The 18273-nt window shown below is 41.3% G+C and overlaps 1 protein-coding gene across 10 annotated transcripts in view; it reads right to left on the reverse strand.

The window, feature by feature from the left end:
• FRMD4A (FERM domain containing 4A) overlaps positions 1 to 18273 on the reverse strand; it is a 593356-nt gene that overhangs the window by 242806 nt on the left and 332277 nt on the right. The gene's annotated exons all lie outside the window — the stretch shown is intronic.

Genomic DNA, 18273 nt, shown 5'->3' on the forward strand with positions numbered 1-18273 from the left:
TCCTTGCTTCTTTCTCTAGGCTTTGAGGAGGAAGGCAGACCAGGCCTAAGGGAGATACTCTAGTTTCACCTTCATCAGGATGAAACCAAAGCTATAAGTTGAAACCCAAGCATAATTTACACTACTCTAGGTTATGCCTTTTCCCTCTCTTAGAGCAACACACCAAATGGTTTATAAAGATAAAATAGAGAATTGTCCTGGGTAGAATAGGTTTGGGCCCTACAATTCTGAACTGAAATAATAATAATAATAATAATAATAATAGTAATAAAAAGATGTAGGGATCTACTGACTTTTAATTCTGCTTGTAATACTATTGAAACCTGGTATGCCTAGTGATGAGGAGAATGGGGGGAAGCTGTGATAGTCAATGAAATCAGAGGCAAATAATAAAGTCAAATAAAGCCGGAGGTTTCTCAAGTGGAATAGTGGCTTTCTTATCTCAACAGAGATTTCAGGGGGCTCCTATGTCATAGTCACTGGCTTCTACATTTCATATACTTTTCCTAAGTCACACAAATGTGATTTTTTTTTTCAGTAAATACAGTGCATTTCCTTTAGCTGACTCCACAAACACTACTGGACTCCAGACTGTGGCACTTTACCATGGAAATAGAGTTTAGTCTTTCTTTTATTCTCATATTTTCTTTTACATGATATAACTTTCACTTCTTTTCTCTTACTGCCCTTCCCCTTGACCAGCAATCAAGTGAGCAATCAGTTAAAATAAGCAGGGTAGCCTATACATAGTTATATGAAATCCTATGAGCAGAACAATGGAGCCAAATAATCAGTGATTTCTGGGGCTGAAGGAGGATTTTTGAGAGCACTGGAGATACTGTGTAGGATATTATAATGGTGGGCACATGTCATCATTATACTTTTGCTTAAAATCATAGACTGTACAACACCAAGAATGAATCTTAATGTCAAACATGGACTTTGAATGACTATGCTACATCATTCTGAGTTTATCCTTGGTACAAAATGTATAAATCTGGTAAATGATACTGATAATAGGGGGGTTATGAATAAGAGGCAGGCTTCTTTGATAACTGTACCTTTCTCTTAATTTTGTTGCAAATATAAAAGGGTTCTAAAGTTAAAAAATAAATATAAAATAATAGGTGAAATAGAATATGTGTCAAATAAGTCATGTATTCAATCAATATGTTTCTTTCTCTTTACACACACCTATCCGGTAACCTACACTCTTGAGTTGGAGATACAGAAGCAAGCAGCGGTATGGTCTAACCTCATGCAACTCCAGGTACTTAGAGGAAGACAACAGTAGTTAAATGATTACAGAAAGGAGAACTGCTTTTAGGAGGAAGTATAAAGGGCTTCAGGAAGGTAATGTGAGCTCAGAGAAGGGGATTATTATGGATTATGCAGAGCCATCTCTGGAGTTTTCAGTCTAGATTTGTTTTAAAGATTGTTTTCAAGATATGAAAGAAGGGATGGCATTATCCACTAGCATACTGGGCTAAAGAAACTTCAGGAAAGACAGCAGAAACCTGAGTGTGTTGGAGATTCAGAGAACAATGAAAGAGGACTTAACTATAGTGGTGGCTATTTATGTGATAGGTTGGAAAGAACAACCCCACCAATGTGTCCTGGAGCTCTGCTTCCCCAGAGATCCACCCTACTAGGGAAAGAGAGAGGCAGACTGGGAGTATGGACCGACCAGTCAACGCCCATGTTCAGTGGGGAAGCAATTACAGAAGCCAGACCTTCCACCTTCTACAACCCACAATGACCCTGGGTCCATGCTCCCAGAGGGATAGAGAGTGGGAAAGCTATCAGGGGAGGGGGTGGGATATGAAGATTGGGTGGTGGGAATTGTGTGGAGTTGTACCCCTCATACCCTATGGTTTTGTTAATTAATCCTTTCTTAAATAAAAGAAAAAAAAAGAACGGCATCTTCTACTGCACATTGTCCTAAGCACCTAGTTTTCACCATATAATTATTCCCAATGAAATATAACACTGTCCCAGAAAGGAGAATTGTCTAAGATCTCAAAATTTGCCCAAAGAGCAGATCTGAATGTGTAAGACCAGAAGTTTTCTTCTTACATTTTCTACTTTTTAGGTGCAACTTTGCTTACTTGATAGCAATTTCATTCACATGGGAATCTGTAAGTGACTTTATGTTGAGTTTTCTTTAATCAGAAGCCCAAATTGCAAATACAGAACAGGTCGCTCAAGTCTATGGCCAGATTTCATCAAAAGGAGTTCCAGAACTACTTCCTTCTTGCAGCTTCATGTAAGGAAAGTCAGAATTGATGCAGCCAAGAGTTTTTCAAAGCTTCCAATGTTGAATTTTTATAAGACTTGTAATAATTACAAAAGCAGTTTCACAAACTTGGGATCTTCACATCAACTCCATCAGTTATTAGACTTTTGTAAAAATTCCCTATTCATAGGTAAAACAGAGTAAGTGACAGTGAATACGTTCTGCCAAGCTGATACCTGAACTCAAATAGGATGTTGTGATTTACGAAGAAGATATGCATAAAGCTCTCCAAATCCTCCAAATGTCCTACACTGTAAGTGAATAAGGAGTCTGTTATTATTCATAATGAGCCTTTACCCATCATATTTTAATTTATGAGAATCAGGTGAGTTTTGGAAAGCTCTTCTGATGGAGCTGGCTACCAGGGGGAACAAATGATGCAATAAGAGGAATTGGAGATTTCAGTGTCACTCTTCCTGCTCCAGGGAGGGGAAGACTGGAGGTTGAATCTCTCACCAATGACCAATGATTTAATCAGTCATGTCTACATAACAAAGCCCTCATAAACCCCCCAAAGGATGATGCTTTGAAAACTTCTGGTTTAGTGATCTTGTGGAGGGATTGGGGGGACAGTAAGTCAGGTACTTTCCCACACCTTGCCCTGTGCATCTCTTCCACGTGGCTGCTTCTGAATGACACTATTTCACAACAAGCCAGTAATATACTAAGTTCTATGTTCTGTGTTCAGTGAGCTTCTCTCTTTTTAAATTTTTTTATTATCTTTATTTATTTATTGGATATAGACAGCCAGAAATCGAGATGGAAGAGGGTGATAGAGAGGGAGAGAGACAGAGAGACACTTGCAACACTGCTTCACCACTTGCAAAGCTTTTCTCCTGCAGATGGGGACTGCAGGCTTGAACACAGTCCTTGTGCATTATAACATGTGCGCTTAACCAGGTGCACCACCACCTGGCCTCTCTGGTGAATCTCTCTAATTAACAAATACAATGAGAAGAGGGGGTCATGGGAATCTCGGATTCATCAGCTTTGGGCCAGAAGCACATGTGACAGAATGGACTTGTGGTTGGCATCTGGATCAGTCTGAGTATCAGCTGGGGAAGAGTCTGTTATCTCCACTCCAGGATGCTATAGCCAAGAAGACATGTATACTTGCTGGTACTACAGAATTGCTGAATGAGTGGCAACACCATACATCCACCAGTGTCAGAAGCAGTTTGGTGTTATAACAGTGTGACAGTAGAGGAGAAACTGTCCATACTGGGTTCCCAACTCTGAGCTGCACCATAAACTCCCAAGATTTCTGGGGGCTTGTTTTTGAAATGATAGGAGGAAAGAACAGATGCTCACTTCTTTCAGTTCCCCTCTGGAATGCATAAACTAAGATGCTCATCATTCCTCATGTCATCAGAAGTCAGCACCTTTCAGGACAGATCACAGCCTCTCAGAAAATGTTTCTCTAATTAGTAGCATTACTTTCTCTGCAACATACCAACAATTTCCCCCGGAAAGAGAGCTCTGAGTTAATCCACTGTGACCTTTGCCTGTGTTTGGAATTCTACTCCACCCACAGCTGGTCCTGTGGAGATGAAAAACATGCACACACCCTAAGCTCTTGTCCCAGATGAGCAGCTTGGGGACAAAATGAATTCCCAGCCAGGCGGAGGCAACCGTGAAAGGGACACTTGTTGCCTTAGTTGTCCTGGCGAGCTCATACTGTTGCTGCTGAGAGTTGTTATTTCTGGCAGCTTTTTCATTAATGACTCAAAGGCTGGTTTTAACTTGGGGGAAGTCTGGATTTTAACGGATTTAATTTCCACCTTATCTCCATCAGGATTCCACTAATTTAACATCGTGTTGAACTAGTGCTAGAGGGGAGAGAAAAACAAGGAAGACTGATCTTTCCACTCAAGATGCCTGCAGTTGGAGCAATAAAATGTTATGTAAGGGACAGGGAGATAGCTCAGCCTATTAGAGCACCAATATGCATGCCTGAGGCCCCAGAGGTTACAGGCTGAATGAAATCCCGAGCATTGCCTTATTCCAGAACTGAACAATATTCTGGTCTCTCTTTCTCTCCCTGTCCTCTCTCATCCTGTCACTTGTCCATAATAAATGAATTCATTCACTTTTTAAAATTAGTGGTTTGAAAGTGGTTCACAAAAATATAAGCTTTGGGGATAGTTTTAGTATCACACTATAACCCCCCCATCAAAATCCTATGCCCCCTATGCCATCACCATAGTTCTCATAAAGTGTAAGAGATAGCTTGTTTACCTTTTTTTTGACAGTTTCATATGTTTTGATTATCTATATTCCACAAATAAGCAAAACTCAGTAGTTGCCTTTTACCTCTTTACTTATTTCACTAAACATAGTTACCTCCAGTTCCATCCATTTTGTCCCAAAGCATAAACGCATCCCCGTATTCATAGCTGCATTATTCACAACAGCCAAAGTATGAAAACAACTTGATATAACAACTTGGAATAACTTGATAAAAGGAGCTATGGGATATATATCCAATGGGACACTACTAGGCAATAAAAAAACCATCATTAAAGAAAGATATTCTGTAAATAATGCCATTTCAAGGTAGAATAACAGTGACCATAAGTTTATCAAGTGAGGTTATCATGTAACATTTCATGGAAGAATTTACACTCTCACGTTTATTTCTCCTGCTTTCCCCATGGTGAACCTGGCTTATCATGCACTGGCTTCTCTTTCTTGTTAAAACAGGTCATTTGGTCTTTGTCTCAGGACATTTGCACTTGATCTTCTCTCCCTCTGTTCTTCCTCTCTGCTTGCCTAGTTAATTTTCATCATCAATCTGAGTTCAGATGTCAATGTGTCACCTAGGCTTTTCCAGGTGTTTCCATCTTGCCTATTTGCTTAGCTATCATTATCTTTCCTTGCCCAACAGAACACAAGGTATTTATCTAAACATATGTCGAACTCATGGGTAAGTGGAGACTAATCTTTCCAGAGTGCCTGTGTGAACTGCAGGGCCTTCACATCTGGTTCTACTGGAAATTTACTTTCTTTTTTAATTAAAAAATTTTTTTTTCTTGACCAGAGCATAACTCAACTCTGCCTATTGGTGGCTCTGAGGATTAACTGGGGACCTCTCACATACAAGTCTTGTGTGCTACCACTGTGATATTTCTCTGGCTTCTGTTGTAACTCTCAATTGATGATACTTTAGACTGTAGGCTGGCTAGCAAGAATCAGCAAAGTATCTTAAATTATTTAGAGTTTTCTTTTAATTAAGGATATTGGTTTCCATATTTTAGTTCTGCACACAATTATCTTTCTGGGACAGGCTCCATTTTTTTTCCCACACATCAGAGGATCTTAATCAAACATACATCATATCCAACTATGTAAGTAAGTCATCCAGTATGGTTTCTACACTTTTGCTCTGAAATGCTCTGTAAGGAGAGAGTCATCATCCTCTTCATCCAAATTAAAGGAGCACACATGCTCATGGAAGTTTCTGGAGGCTGGTGAGGCTAGCAGGCAGCAGTGTGGAGACAGCTCTCACTGACTGGAGGGCCTCCACCTGGCAGGTGAGAATGCATGAGAACATCTGGGGTCATAGTTCCTGCCTTAATTAGCAACACACCCTGACACCAGCAGTGGCGCATGCTGGCCAGCTCACTTGCCAACATGGAGCCACAACCCTACTGAAGTTGGCTTTGTTTTGGAATTTCTAGTGTATTAAAGGCCCCATGGAGAAACTCTGTCCATATGTGGGGTGGCCCAGCCCTCCAGAAAAGCACAGTGAGAGGGGAGATGGGGTGGGTTAGCAGTCCACACTGGGAGGAGAAGGGCATTTGCTCTTATATGAAAAGCAATGTGTACAGTAAGTATTTCCACATTTCTCAGACTAGCTTGCTTTGCAATGATAAATGCATATAAAAACTATCAAAGGTGGGCTTTATCTTAAGCTCTTCCAAATTCATCTCTAAAGTGGCTGCAAAGGGCTTTTTTTAAAAGCTGGATTTCTAGGAGTGCTTAGATGAAATTCCTGCCATCTGTGAGGCACTTGCCATGTGCTCTGTGAGAAGCTGAGTATTTTAGGTACGGCACTCTAGCTTCTAAATAATCTCAGAGAAATGTACTTCACTCTATTTTACATGGACAAACTGGAGGCTCATGACAAGGGAACTTGCCAAGTTCATGCAACAGATCAGTGAGGGCCTGATATTCAGAGGGGGCAGGTGATTTTGAGCAATATGAGTGTTACCCCCCAAATCTCTGATGATTTCAGGAATAACATGATGCTAATTCAGTGACTAGCTGCAACTCCCAGATTCTTTATTTATAATGAGAACCTGTCCTACAATGAATAAAGAAATTGTGACATATATGTGCCTATACACAGAGAAATATTATTCACTCATAAATAGAACACAATCTTGCCCTTTGCAAAAGGGTCTTGAGGATATGATGCTAAGTGAAATAAGTCAGAGAAAAGGAGCTACAGTATAAGTAAAATACACAATACAAAAAAGAGATAGAATTTGTGGTTATGAGAGATGGAGTGTGTGTGGGAGGGAGGAGGAGTTGAAGGAAACTGATCAAAATATACAAACTTCCAGTACAAGATTAAAAAAAATCACTAGGGAGACATGTACTACATGGTGATGGTCACTGACAATGCTGTGTGATGTATATTTGAAAGTTAAAAGAGTAAATTCTAGTTCTCCCATCACCAGGGGTAAAACATTTGGGGGTATCTATATGAGATGGTGGACATTAACTAAATTTATACCAATTGTTTTATAAGGTAACTCACAATATTAAGCTGCACATGCTTACAGACAGAGTGCTGTCATTTATATCTTGATGAATCTGCAGGAGGGGAAGGACTAAAATTACTGTCTGAGGAAAAAGAAAATACTTGTGAAAGTGTGGCTATGTATTTTCTCTATAGCATGGAAATTCAAAAAAATACTTTACAACAGAGAGAGAGGGAGAGGGATAGGGAGAGGGAGAGGGAGAGGGAGAGGGAGAGGGAGAGGGAGAGGGAGAGGGAGAGGGAGAGGGAGAGGGAGAGGGAGAGGGATAGGCTGAGCTGACCAGAGCACTGCTCAGCTCTGATTTATGGTGGTGCTGGAGATTGAACCTGGGATGTTGAAGCCTCAGGCATGAAGCATGGAAATTTTTGAATTGACTTAGCAGTAAATCTTCAGATCCAGATTGACTTGGATTTCTGAGCAGCAACTACAGTTTAGAGACCAGTGTGAGGATGGAGGAGAAAGCCAAACAGAAAGGCTACTCCCATGTCTTGGCCCCCAGCAAAGACCTGGAAGGGCAGAGAGCCTGAGATGTTGGAGCATTTCTGAAAACTGACATAGAGTTCCACATTCAGCACTGAACCTCACTACTGCCCTGTCCCAGGCTCTTCTGTTGGGCAAGAGTACTAAGTGTCTGCTGGCTCAGATAATTCTTGCTAAATCATTGACTTAGAAAGTTGTGAAAGAGTCAACAAGCTCTGAACCCAGGATAACCCAAACAGTTTATTAATCACAAGATCAGGGCTCTCTCTAGCAGAAGGCTGTGATTCTGCACAGATGTTTGTCCCATGGAGGCCAAGTCTGCCTGCAAGTTCAATGATTAAACAAACAGGCAGGTACCTTTGAGAAGCTATACTGCCTAACAGTTTATCTTATGAGTTGTTCCACTTCTTTTCAGTTTGTGCTTTGCTATCAGCAGAATCCAAAGTAAAAGGAGGTAGTATCCACCATCCTTTGGTAGGAAAAAGTACAGTGGCTCATATTTATAATCTATCTGGGAACTGAGAATCTTTAGTATTATTTCTGGCCACAATCTTAACTCATAGGGTTGGAGAAAAAACAGGTTTTGTTCTGCTATTAGTTCCGTTCCTTCTATTCCTTGTCTGTGTCTTTGTTTCCTATTGGCCCCCAACTCTGTCTGCCTCTTCTATAAGTCACAGTAGAAGATTGCCACATGTAGCAGCTATAAAAATATTGTATGTTTCCTTCTATTTCCTTACCTTGTTTTTTCTCCTTGGAAGTCCTACCATCCACTATAACCCAGATGAATCTTGTCTATTCTTCCTCATTCCCAAGTTCCACTCTGAGCACTGATCCCTTCTTTCTCTGTAGCTCAACAATTCAATTGAATACTGCCTTGATTCTGGTTTTCCTGGAGACCTGATTCATCCAACTGCTTCACTGCAGTGGATAAATACCTTATCCCACCTTGTTGTGTTTCTCTCTGAGCTAGACCACTGAATTCATGGAGCTTCATGAAAGTTTGTTGATGGAAAGTATTAGCAACAGCAATGGCTATCTTTGGTTGATGCTTCCTGTCCACCAGAATGATGCTCAGATCTCTTTATTTATTTTTTTAATTTTTAATATTTATTTATTTATTTTCTCTTTTGTTCCCCTTGCTGTTTTTCATTGTTGTAGTAGTTATTATTGTTATTGATATCATCATTGTTAGATAGGACAGAGAGAAATGGAGAGAGGAGGGGAAGACAAGGAGATAGAAAGATAGACACCTGCAGACCTGCTTCACCACCTGTGAAGCAAGTCTTCCCTGCAGGTAGGGAGCTGGGATCCTTGTGCCAGTCCTTACACTTTGGACCATGTGCACTTAACCCACTGTGCTACCGCCCGACTCCCTCAGATCGCTTTATTTTATTGAATAGATACAGAGAGAAATCAAGAAGGAAGGAAAAAATAGGGAGAGAGACAGACACTTGTAGCACTGCTTCACATCTTGTGAAGCTCCCTCCTGTAGGTGGCTACTGGGGGCTTGAATCCAGGGTCTAGCACATTATAATATGTGTCTTCAAATAAGTGTATCACCATCAAGCCCCCTATGATGCACAGATCTTTAATGCAATAATTTACTCATTGCAACAACCAAAATATCTTTCTTTGGTGCTAGAGATTGAGTCAGGGCCCCATACATGCGAAGTATGTGCTTTATTACTGAGTTGAATATCTGGCCCTACAACAAACATTGAAGGTCTTATTTATGTCATTTTCTAGTGGAGGAGACTGATGTTCAGTGAAAAGGTCATTATCACACACAAGAAGATGCTGGTATTTAGTCTCATCATCAGAGCTAAAGGACCTCAGAGCTATCATGCTACTTGCTAATTAGCCCCAGTGAAGGAGTACTTGGTGATAGAGCAAAACAATGCTATAAGACAGAAACATGTATATTTACAACCAAGCTGGCTGTCAAAATGGTGGGTCAGTGACTGAAAGAGAAGGAGGAAGCAGGTAATGTGAAGATACCAGGAATACAGATTTATAGCCAGCTGATATCTCACACAAGAATCCAATTCAGGCCACATTTTCCAGCACTGCAAACCCTCAGCTCTGAGGCTAAACTGTCTGGGTTTGAATCTTGACTTCACAACTCTCCTGGGAAGGTGACTTATAATCCTTAGGAACTCAGTTTCTCCATGTATGAAGTGGGACAATAATGACAGCATCCTTGTTTGGTTGCCTTGAAGATTCAACATGTGAAATGTTCAAAATATGACCTGCCAGCTTTTATCGTGCAAACCTCAAACTTAGAGAAAAGCAAGAGAGTCAATGCTTAGAAGCAGAAGCTTCTTACCAGATTTCAATGGATAAGAAAGAGCCCTGTTTTTTTTTAAGGTCACAGTGGTTTATAAGATTGTTCTATAATTTGGGGCATGAGTTCACACTTAGAGTGCTGCTATGCCTCTACCATAGCCCACTGGCTCCCTCCCCACTTTCAACCTTCTCAAAGAGCCTTGTTTTTTCCCTCAGTAACAACATGTAGATAGCCTATTTCAGGAGGATCTTGCCATATGCTTGGCCCAGGTTTGAGCCCTGGCATCACATGGGGAGTGCCATAGCAATTGGGGAAAACTCCAGTGCTATGGTGTCTTTCCCTCTTTCTCTTTCTGAAGAAGTTGGCTCAGAGCAGTGAAATCACATTTGCAAGGCCCATGAATCTGTCAATACAACCACCACCATCACCACCCTTCCTCCCCCTCCTCCCCCTCTTTCTTCTCCTTCTCCTCCACTAACATGGCCTTAAAATGGTGTCTATTTTTTAGGAGAAGCCTGACCTTAGGCTGTTTAACCCAAGCTCTGTCTTCTTATCTGCAAAATGGGATCATCATGATCACTGCTGCTTCATTGGATTATTGGGAAAATGAATATATGTAAAGTGCTTAGAATATAAAAAATCATTTTTTTTAACTTTGCTTTCCCTCTAACAGTTACAACCAGTCCAGGCAAGTAGCTTCCCTGAGTAATTGAAATTTATTTAAGTCAGCAAGATTCCCCAGCATTCCAAGTATTTTCTTCTATTGAGTTGTAGGAAAAGTCATGATGTATTTTTAATGAAAAAATGCATCATGACTTTTATGATAACCCAATATAAAGTGGCTTAGCTAGGGGGTATTTATTTTACAGTGAAATCAAAACATCTCAGATATATTACATGCTACAAATGAAGAGACACTCATAATCCTTTCTTCTCCTCCACCCACCACCACCATGGAGATGAAAGAATGTCCATCTTCAGATTTTGTGATTTTGTTTTTCAGATTTTATGTTATCAGGAGGTCTGCTCTGAATGTGCCACAAAGACCTTCTAGAGGATAGCCAGGTTTTATTATGACAGTTGAGTCACTTTTTCCAAAGATTTATTCTGTTTTTATCATTATCACAGCACAGATAATGAACTATATAAATTCATGGTAGGTTGCTAAAAGGAGACCACATGCTCTCTCTTCCATGTCTTCAACTTTCATTGGGCCCCAGTAAGAGCTGCCTCTAGCCCTCTACCTGGCTCCAATCAGAGCTTTTAGTAGGAATGACAAGGGCAACTGGTGTCCCAGGGATGACAGTAAGCACTTCCTCTTGCCCAGAGCAGGCTCAGGGGTGGGGACACACTCTGTGCTCCAGACTTGGCTTGGAGAGAAAACCCACTACAGGGGATATGACCCAGACCAGTAGACACCAGAACAAAAAAAGTGTAAACAAAAATGCCCAGGGGAGCACCAATAAAGCTGTGGTGGGGAGAAGCAGACCTCCCTCTCTTTTGAATGGGACTGGTAGGGAGGAGAGAATAGAGGGCCCTTTAGACTTCTAAGAATCTTGGGTCACAGCTTGTTTATTTCCTGACAAAATTGTCTGTCATATGACTTCTCTACATATCTTCTGAAAAACACAAAGGAGGCTAGAGATAGTTAACATCATTATAACAATATGCTATATCAGGAACCCAGTTTTTTAAAAATGTGTGAGATGTGTGTGTGTGTGTGTTTTCATGCTCATGTACACTATCTCTAATGAGTGGCCTTCTCAGGTCATTTTTTTCATTCTTTTTTATTTTAGAGACAGAAAGGGTGAGAAAAGAGAGACACAGAGAGAAGAGCACCACTTCACCATCGTGGAGCTCTCTGGTTCCATCCATGATGCCCCTATATGGTGCCAGGGCTTACAGTCAAGGATCTTGCACAGTAGCATAAAAGTGGGGTGAGCTATCTCCTGGTCCCTAAGGCTTTTTGAGAAATTAGAGGATATTGCTTTGTAGTTCTACTCACTTCTCAGATGAGAGGCAACTGAAGAACTTTCAATTTGCTTTTATTTTGTATATAACAACTATGGTTTAATATTTATCCAGTGTGTATTAATAATAAGATTTAGTTTAAACCTTTTATATAGACTGCCTCATTCATTTCTAATGATAGCACCCAGTTAGGCAGAGTTGCTATTTATACTTTGTACATGAGAAGATTTATCCTGCCCTGGAACTTGGATTTGTACCTAATACTGGCTCAGAGCACTGATCCTCACCCTGACTCAGTTGACCCTTTTAGGTATGATTGAGGGGATCAGATACACATCCCACTAATCTTCCCAGTATCCTTGGCCATTGTGTGTGACTATCTTCCGACTAGACCAGAAGACCATCTCTTCCAGGTCTGACCCACAGAATACTCTCTTGGGGGTGGTGGTGGTGGTGGAATTCATCCATGTTGAGCAGGGCAGATATAGAATAACCCAGAACCATCCTACAGAAGGTTGTCTACTAACCAGAACATGTTGCTGGACTTTAATTAAGAAGTTAATTTCTATCATGCTAAGCCATAGAGGTTTCTACAGTGTCTGCTATAGAATTCCAAGTAACTTTAGTTGTTGTACCCTAAGAAGAATGAAGCAGTTGTCCACACTTCAAATACTGTCACTTTAATCTTATGCCAGCATTGCCACCTTACTCTATACCACATGTTTTCCCATGCCACAGTGAGGATGATCTTTTTCTTCTTAAGGTGAATATAAAACCATCTACCGGGGAGTCGGGTGGTGGCGCAGTGGGTTAAGCGCACGTGGCGCAAAGCGCAGGGACCGGCGTAAGGATACCGGTTCGAGCCCCCGGCTCCCCACCTGCAGGGGTGTCGCTTCACGGGCGGTGAAGCAGGTCTGCAGGTGTCTATCTTTCTCTCCCCTCTCTCTCTGTCTTCCCCTCCTCTCTCCATTTCTCTCTGTCCTATCCAACAACAAAGCAACGTCAACAATGACAATAATAACTGCAACGAGGCTGCAACAACTAGGGCAACAAAAAGGGGGAAAAATGGCCTCCAGGAGTGGTGGATTCATGGTGCTGGCACCGAGCCCAGCAATAACCCTGGAGGAAAAAAAAAAAAGAAAAGCAAAAAAATAAATAAAAATAAATAAATAAATAAAACCATCTACCTGCTTTCCTCCATTCAAAGGGAGTTCTTGCAACAGGAAAATGATTGGATTGAACAACAGTCATTCATAGTGAGTCCATCTGGCCTGGGGATGAGCTCATAAACATGAGAATGAAGGGAAGCCCCCTCTGAGTCTGGGTGGAGAGGCTTCCAGAAGAGGCCAGCTGGTGTTCACAAGGGGGAGATGAGGCTTGGTAATGAGAGCTCCGTGGTCAGGTGCTCTGGTCCCCATTACTGGAAATGATAGGGGACACAATGCCCTGGTGAGATAAGGACACTTGACTGTTAGGCCACCAAGTGTTCCAGTGTTCCTGTCCTGCTGTACCCACGTGAGAACAACAGTCCTGTAAATCATACCTGTTACAGTAATTTAAAAAGGAAAATAGAAGAAAACACTATAGCAGGAATGTAAATTGGCTCAGTCCCCGTGGAAAACTAAAATAGGTTTACCATATGATCCAGAAATTCCACTCACAGGTACTCCCCCAGAGAAAACAAAATTATTAATCCAGAAACACTACCAGCACACCTCTGTTCACTGCAGCACCATTCATAGCAGTCTGGTTATGGAAACCAACCAGATGTCCTTTGACAGGTGAGTGGGTAGAGAAGGTAAGGTATATGAGCAGTGGAAAAGATGACAGTGCTTTTTCTTCCACCATGGAGGACACTGGAGGGGGTCATGCTAAGTGAAATAAGCCAGAGGGAGAAAGATAAATGCCAGATGACCTCACTTATTTGTGTACTACAAAGAAACAAAGAAAGGGAACAGATAGAGTCAAACAAAGATCCTCAAGATTCTGGTGCAGAGCTGAGGTCAGTGGGAGAAGATTGACCACTTGGTAGTGGGCACGTGGAGTATAATACATAATCTGCTGAGAGGTGCCACTGTACCCCCAAAGAACATGCAGTCGTGTGAGCCAACCTTACTTCTATAAAAAAGGAGACTGAATACTAAAAAAAAAAAAAAATCCATATTCAATCTTCATCCTTTCCCCCAACCAGACTGGAAGCTCAGAGAAGGAAGGACCACATTGGTCCAGCTTTACTTTGTGCCTCCACAGCATGGCTGGCACCTAACAGATGTAAGTAAGATGCTCAATAAGTCCTTGTTGTAAAAACAATAATAAAATAAAATAAAGATGATGCTCTGTTATTTCTTCTTAGGACAGCCATCAGGCACTCTATTCTGAAAACATTCCTCCTCAATTTTTATTTCACATGGGTTTGTGTAACTATTATTTTATGAGGAAGACAAAGACACCAAAACAACAATGCTCAGTCACGTGTGGCACAGGGGCTCAAACCCTAGATGGATATGTGTACACACACACACACACACACACACACACACACACACACACACACACGTTTTACCCAATGAGTCAGATATCCACAATTCTGGAAACAGAATATTGTTAAGACTCTGGAATCATGCTTGGTTGCTCACCATCCTAATTCCAGAGCATAGGCATTCAGCACCCAGCAAACTTCACTGATGACATGTTAACTACAAGAACAAATGAGTGAACTTTCTTTTAATTCACTTAGAAGTTAAGGTGGTGTGCCTGATATACTCAGATGCATTGTAAAAGCTAGAAATACAGGGCCAAGAAGGTAGATCAGTGGGTAGAGCAGAAGCTTCACATGCATAAGCCCCCAGATTTGATCCTCTGTACCTACCCCAAAGGCTATAAATATAATGCAGACTATTTGAGTTCTGCTAGTGTTCTCTTCTTCCAAAAGACTATCAAAAGAGATGACACAGGGATGGTTAGTAGCACATCTGGTTAAGCACACATACTACTATGCAAAAGGACCCAGGTTCAAGCCTCCACTCTCCACCTATAGGGGGTACGCTTCATGAGTGGTGAAGCAGGCTGCAGGTGTCTATCTTTCTCTTTCTCTCCTTCCCTCCACTCTCATTTTCTCTCTGTGCTGTCAAATAAAATAGGAAAAAAAAAAAAGGCTGCAGGGAGCAGTGGATTTCTTAGTACTGGCATCAAGTCCCATTGATAACCCTGGTGGCAATAAAATAAAAAAAAGACTTCAAATAAACTGGCCATCATATAGCTTCTCATTGGCCAGAACAATTTTTAAAATTTATTTTTATGAGAGATAGATAGATACCATCAGCTCTGGCAAATGTGATGCTGGAGATTGAACCTGGGGCACCTTGGACCTCAGGTAACCTCAGGTAAGTCTTGTGTTTTAACACTGAGCAACATGTCTCCTCACTAAGTTCTCAGAGTCCTCAATGTGGTGCCCTTATTTATAATACCTCCTAGGAGGCAAAGGAAGTAATAAATCAGAAAATGTGTTTGAAAGTATTTTGCAAACTCAAAAAATGATGCGGCTTGGGAAAGACCAGTATGTGAAGAATAGAACATTTCAAAGATTCCATTCAGTTAATAGCAGAGTTTTCAAGGCAGTGATAGAGAAACAGGAATTCTTTATAGTACACACTGATCCCATCTCTAAAAGAGCACCAAAGGACCTATCATTTGAGTAAAAAAATCCTGGCCTCCCCACTTTTCAAAATTCTAAATTTCCAGAAATTTATCATTAGTCAAAGGTAATTTTATATAGATGAGAAGCTAAAACTCTGAGTTGACTTCCACAATGCCTATAAAGCAGTTCAACATTTTCTGGAAGAAATCAACTAGATCCCAGAGAAAGAAGGAAGATGCATAACTTGACAATTCATTCTACCTCCAAACCTAGTCTTTTCTCCCTACCACCAGCAAGGGAAGTGCTTTAAAGGATGCTGAAATCTAACCCCATGTCAAGCTAAAAACAGTTTATAGACAAAGTAAAACTTGAGCTGTTTTCAAATCCCACCCCATGTCAAGAAAGAACATTCAGAAAGTTCAAGAACTAGAGCTTCGCTTCCAGTCACATTGTGAGAACGTGACTCCGTGTCAATATCAGAAAATGCCATCACAGAAACCAACTATGTGACATTCCATCATGTTGGTGGGAACATAAACACATCAGCCTCCTTGAGACATCAAAGGAGTGACAGAAAAGGTTTAAACAAATGCACAGACCTGAAAAATATTACAAAGACACTGATATATCTGCTAATTGTTCTACCCTCATACAAGCCTCTTTCCTCTTTAACCATAACACATGTTGCAGATCTTAAGAGAGAGGGCCCAGCCCCATGCCATATGTAGGTATTAATCATACAAAGGGCAGGGTTCTTTGAAAGTACACATCGCTAAAATGAAATGATGAAAGGGGAACAGCAAAAATAGCAAATGGAGAGTCCAGGCCTGACTTCTCACATATGAGAACATTTGTTGAAATCAGGGCATAAAGCATGCCCCCCAGGCTGGCTGTATTAGTTGTTCCAGAAGAGACAAATGAATCCTTGGAAACTCAACCTCACTTTAGAGGCATTGCTCAGCTCTAGCAGAAGCTGTAACTGACATCATTATAATTAATCCTGTGGACAGATGACAAAGCTGCACTTTCTAAATAGTTCATATTTCCAGATGCTCTCAGCTTCAGAAGCACCATCTCTGTAAGAAGAAAACAGTCAAACTGTTCTTCTGGAATACAGACACCATCTTGATGTAACAAGCTGACCTCATGTATCAGCTCAATTACTGTCCTGTTTCTTCAGTGTTTGTGGGGGATACGGTGTGTATAGATCACTTCAGACTGGCTCAGAGAGCCAAAACATCCTAGAGAGCAAGAATTAGGGCACAGGGTTAGAACTCCTGTAGACAAATAAAAATGGGGGTCACCTCCAGTTCCTGTACTTGAGCCATCATTCCTGCCTCTGATGCCTATTTCCTTCTAGAAGCATCAGTGATGGGTAAATTATATGTTTCTTGGGGAAATGGGGTGTCCCTAATTCTAGTTTTTCTGATAACACCTTTGATCCCAAAATTAGAAAGACCAGGTACACTGGTATGCTTTGCTCAGCAGACATAGAAAATAGTAATAGTTAAAAAAAAAGTTGGCAACTCTCATCAAGGGTGTAGTTTCTATAAATAGACAAGAAAAAAGGGGGGGGGGAAACTAATGGTATCCCATTTAAAAATAATAATCTAAAACAGGCTTACATATGCCGTGCATATGTGTTCTGCATCTTTGGGGCTAGGAGCAATTTATAGCATGACAATAACTCAGGTTGTCTGCCTGGTTTATTTTAGTTTTCCTATAGTTTATACCACACAGTGTGGGGTGGGTGGGGTGGAAGGGAGGGAGAGTGGTGGTTCATCATGAAGTTGAGCATGTTGACATATCAGGGCTCCTTGGGGTCTTGGTCTTGTTCAGGTCTCTGGGATGATTCCTACCAAAATGTGTCATGTCTGCCTGAGCTGTTTTAATTGCCATCATTTATGACTGCTGTGTTTTGAGGCTGACTTCCTCACTCTCATACTGCCCCTCCTGGCCAGGCCAACTAGCACTGAAATTGTAGGGGCATTGGGGGAATCTGGCTCTAGGTAGACAACGTAATCAATTTATCACCTAATCACATTGTTGCTTCAGTTTCCATCTGGAAGCATTTCTTCAGGATTGTCTCAGATTCACAATGCTTCATGCAAATAATGTGTAGATTATGCAAGATTTTGGGAAGAGGCATTTTGAGCATTTTCTGCATGTGATCTATAATAAACATTTGTTCCCTACAGAAGAACTGTATGGGTATGTCTTTTAAGCACAATAATTTTAGTGGGAAAATAAAATTTCTAGAAACAATTTGCACCATTTTCACACAGGTGGGGAATGGCCCTGGGTGAGCCTTGCAAAGAGCTGTGATTTTCTGTACTGGTGCAGACATTCCATGGAGAGTGGGATATATAGCTATTAATGTGCATTGAGGGGTCAGACATCACCCCATAACACCTAAAGACACAAAGACCAGGGTGGATCTGGCAGTGGTATACCTGGTTAAGCCCACATATTATCATGCACAAGGACCTGGGTTTGAGCCTCTGCTCCCCACCTGTAAGGGGGGATGCTTCATGAGTGGCAAAGCAGATCTACAGGTGTTAATCTTTTTCTCTCCCTGTTTCCCTCCACTCTCAATTTCTCTCTGTCCTGTTAAGTAAAATAAAAAGAAAAAATGAAAAAAAAAGACACAGAATCCAGCTGTGCCTACATGGTACCAACTGATGTGTGAGTCAGCTGAGATGAGTGAGAAGAAGGAGAAAGGGAGGTAAGGTTAGAGGGAGGGAGGGAAGGTGAGAAGGAGGGAGGGAGGGAGGGAGAGAAGGAGAGAGGGAGAGGGAGAGGGAAAGGGAGAGGGAGAGGGAGAGGGAGAGGG

This window comes from Erinaceus europaeus, chromosome 6 (assembly GCF_950295315.1).
Source record: "Erinaceus europaeus chromosome 6, mEriEur2.1, whole genome shotgun sequence".
NCBI lineage: Eukaryota > Metazoa > Chordata > Mammalia > Eulipotyphla > Erinaceidae > Erinaceus > Erinaceus europaeus.